The following is a 3,783-nucleotide window of genomic DNA, read 5'->3' on the forward strand; positions in this document are numbered from 1 at the left end:
TGCTTTAGTGGCTATGCCTGCACGTAAAGATTATTCACACAGACGATCGCCCGAGGCTGGAGCTCACTTCAGCTCCCTGGTGCCACGAGGCAGCCGTACTAACCACTGAGCCACCGTGCCACCCGTACGATTTGGAATGGTTTGTCATCATTTGTGGTGCAAGTAGCAAAATAGTTGTCAGTTTGTCAACTGGATCGGCTTCAAATGTTCTCAGCAATCTGCAGTAATGTGAACGGAGAGGTCAAATCGAGCTGCTTGTGGCGATGAGGTGCGCTTGCAGCGTGACCTGTTTACATAGGGAGATCAGCTCCCTCCCCATTCTACACAGAGAGTCGGATACAAGTAGAGAGGATATTGAAAGTGGACGATAAAGAAAGGGTGCACGGACGTAATTCACTTTTCACAACTTTTCAGATTGGTGTGGAATGCCAAGGAGCGAATCCTGTACGTGAGGGAAACAATGATTCGCATTTATGGGCAAGCGACACGAACACAAGGGGAGGAAATGAATAGGATCTTTCTGTCAAGGCCAACATTTCTTGCCCATCCCGAGATCACCCTGGTGGTGAGTTGCTCTCTCGAACCGCTGCAGTCCATGTGCTGTCGGTAGCCCCGCGATGCTGTTTGGGCGGGGATTCCAGATTTTGACCCAGTGACACCGGAGGAACAACGATATATTTGCAATTCAGGACAGCGAGTGCCTCGGGAAAGAACTTGCGAATGGTGGTGTTCCCACGGATCTGCTGCCGTCATCGCTCAAGGCTGTGTTGGCCATGGGTTTGGAAGGTTGCTGCCTGAGGAATTCTGGTGAATCTTGTAGATGCCGGGGAAATGACCCTGCCGCCGCCGCCGCTGCTGCTGTCCCTGATCACCGGGAGAATGACCCTGCTGCTGTCCCCGATCAGCGGGAGAAACCTCTCTGCAGTCGACCTGACGTGCGCTTCCATGGCGGCTCCGGCCCGTGCCATCTGCTTGGTCGTCAGCGCGATCTACGCGGCTAGGTAACAGATGGACAGAACACCACGGGGAAAGCACAGCGACTGCTGCAAAGTGATTTTCCGATCTGGTCGGAAATCTTGGAAGGTCCACGGTAAGGGAATAAACGAACTTTGAGTATCATCAAACTGATGGAAAGGATAGTCGGCAAATATGACCCCCACCGTTGGAGTATTAATGTGCTATCGCTTCTCGGCCTTTTGGCTCGGAATATGTGTAGTTTCTGTTCTTATCAGTTTAATCGCTGATATCTCCCGAACGTGGGAGTGTTTGTATTAAATGGATTTTTGGAGCAGGGAGATGGCTTAAGGGCTTGCTCTGTCCCCTCCATGTATCAGCCTGGTATTGCAGTGTTTCCAGGAATGGTGCAGCCAATGCCTACTAGCCAAGTTCAAAAGCAGGTTAATGGAATGTGAGTCTCTTGCCTTTGCTAGTTTGCCGTGTTGATTGCAGTGATTGTTCCATCTGTTGTCTTTTCAGTTGCATGAAACTATCATCTTTTGTTACCAGTTTTCTGTCTTATGATCCTGCTCTGCAGTTACCTGACGAAGGTGCAGCACGCTGAAAGCCAGGACAGGGTAACCCCCATATCCGCGGCCCGAACGTGATACAGGGGACATTCTGGAACCAGGGGGCTGCCAGGAAGGTAACTTTCCAATTTAAATGTATGGGTTTGCCCCTATCCGCCGTTTCGGTCTTCTGCGGTCGGTCTTGGAACGTATCCCACCGATGGTACGGCGGGGGTGGTGGTGACTGCTGTACTTCCAAATAACCCCGTTGAGCTGTAACCTGGTGTTGTGGGATTTTTAACACAGTCAAATCAGGTTGTGGGATCCCATAACTCAGCCAATGTCAAATGGCTATCAGATCAGCCCCCACAACACCTTCCCCACACACCCCCACCCACCAATGCATCAAATTTAGTCACTTCAGGAGAAATCACATCCAAGGTTAAGGGTACCAAAGAAAAATATTTCTCAACATTATGTTGGATGAGACGCAAAACTGAGACCACCACCTCGTCTGGCTGCACATTCCGAGCACTCACCCGCTGTGTAAAATAAACTGGCCTGTGATTAAAATCTAAACGTCCTTTTCATCCGTGTCTGATTTCCCTGAGGATTAGAGACCTGGATCAGTACAGAATGGTTGAGAGCTGAATTGGAGCAGGCTGGAGACATGGAGCAGAGCGAAGGCGGTAATTGGACTGGAGGTGGTTGTGGGGCTGGGGAAAGCTTGCTGTGAAGGTGATAGGTATTCGCAAGTGGGTAGTGGTTTGGGGACCATTGCTGGGGATAGGTTAGTGTGGAGTGGTTAGGTGGGAAGGTCAAGTGGAGGGTTGGATCTGAGATGAGGTGGTGGATGGAAGATGAGGAACGTGGTGAAGTCAACATTGATGCTGTGTGGTTGGAGGGTCCGAAGACGTAAGATGAGGCATTCTTCCCCCAGACGTGAGGTGGCCTGGATTTGGATTTACGTGAATTGGCCATGCTACATTGCCGCATCGTGTTCAGGGATGTAGGGGGAAATTTCAGCAGGTCTCGCAAGATCTGTGGAGAGAAATCAGAGTAAGTTTTGAGATTGAGCGAGCCTTTCCCAGCTAACTAGAGCTTTGGAGATGGCTGAGGTATCTGAGGTATTAGTTGCGGATGACCCTGAGACAGGTTTACAGAATGTGCATGGAATAACGAAAATGGTGAGGAAGTTGTAATTTTGCTGATTTTCCACTTTGTAGCTCAGGGTGTTGATGGCCTTGCTTGATAGGTTGGCGAAGAAGCAAATGGTGGTAAGACATGGAGCAGGTGGTGACTGAGAGAAGTTGAGAGGGAAGGTGTTTAAGAAGCATGTTGAGAGATAGAGCGAGGAAATAGAGGGAAATGGTCGCATATGCTGAAGAGGTTCGGTGGGCTTAACGGTTTCAAATTTACGACGGCTCCGAATTGGAGAGGGAGGAAAGGTGCACCAACGACTGTTCCAGCAAACTTGGAGGAGTTAACAGAGCAGCGACAAATTACAGCAGAACAGCACGGCCTACTGGGAAAACGCAACTCTGATTCTATCTTTCGTTTGGAAATCAGGGGAGAGCGCGAACGCAGTCCCCCACAACCACAAATGTTGCAGTCGAGTATCCCGCATTTGGGGCCATCGCAGGTGTCAGCACACCCAAAGTGCAATGGGGTAGCCTCGTACTGGGAGTGCCTTTTTTTTATTTCAAAAATATACTTTATTCATAAATACTTTGATGTATACAACTGGACATGCCATACATATGTAAACATTCCATTTGTTTGCATACCGAAAACAGAGTAATCATTCCTATTTACAGGTCGGTACGATTACATTTTTAGCTGACGTGTAGGCAGAGCCCAAATGACTGCATGGGCCCCCTGTTCTTCGTTAGGCAGGCAGACTTTACACAGTGGCATTTCCCCACCGCACCTTGGCGGCAGCTGCCCCAAGCTTCAGTGCGTCCCTCAACACGTAGTCCTGGACCATGGAATGTGCCAGTCTGTAACACTCAGTTGGGGTCAACTCCTTCAGCTGGAAGATCAGCAGGTTTCGGACCACCCAGAGAGCGTCCTTCACCGAGTACATGATCCTCCAGGCACAGTTGATGTTTGTCTCGGTGTGCATCCAGGGGAACAGGCCGTAGAGCACGGAGTCCCGCGTCACGGCGCTGCTCGGGACGAACCTCGAGAAACACCACTGCATTCCTCTCCAGACTTCCTCTGCGTAGGCACATTCTGGAAGGAGGTGTGTGACAGTCTCGTCCCCCCCGCAGCCGCT

General features: G+C 50.3%; 1 long non-coding RNA gene and 2 other non-coding genes across 3 annotated transcripts; 2 read left to right on the forward strand and 1 right to left on the reverse strand.

Annotated features, from left to right (window-relative positions):
- The first annotated feature begins 216 nt into the window (after positions 1 to 216).
- LOC122547475 lies at positions 217 to 1,646 on the forward strand. Its single transcript, XR_006311006.1, has 2 exons — positions 217 to 1,090; positions 1,535 to 1,646. It is a non-coding gene; the product is annotated as an uncharacterized LOC122547475 (long non-coding RNA).
- Positions 1,181 to 1,372, forward strand: LOC122547477. Its single transcript, XR_006311008.1, has one exon. It is a non-coding gene; the product is annotated as a U2 spliceosomal RNA (small nuclear RNA).
- Positions 1,647 to 3,071: 1,425 nt separating the features above from the next.
- LOC122547476 lies at positions 3,072 to 3,234 on the reverse strand. Its single transcript, XR_006311007.1, has one exon. It is a non-coding gene; the product is annotated as a U1 spliceosomal RNA (small nuclear RNA).
- Between the last annotated feature and the right edge of the window lie 549 nt (positions 3,235 to 3,783).

This window comes from Chiloscyllium plagiosum, unplaced genomic scaffold (assembly GCF_004010195.1).
Source record: "Chiloscyllium plagiosum isolate BGI_BamShark_2017 unplaced genomic scaffold, ASM401019v2 scaf_9304, whole genome shotgun sequence".
Taxonomy (NCBI): Eukaryota; Metazoa; Chordata; class Chondrichthyes; order Orectolobiformes; family Hemiscylliidae; genus Chiloscyllium; species Chiloscyllium plagiosum.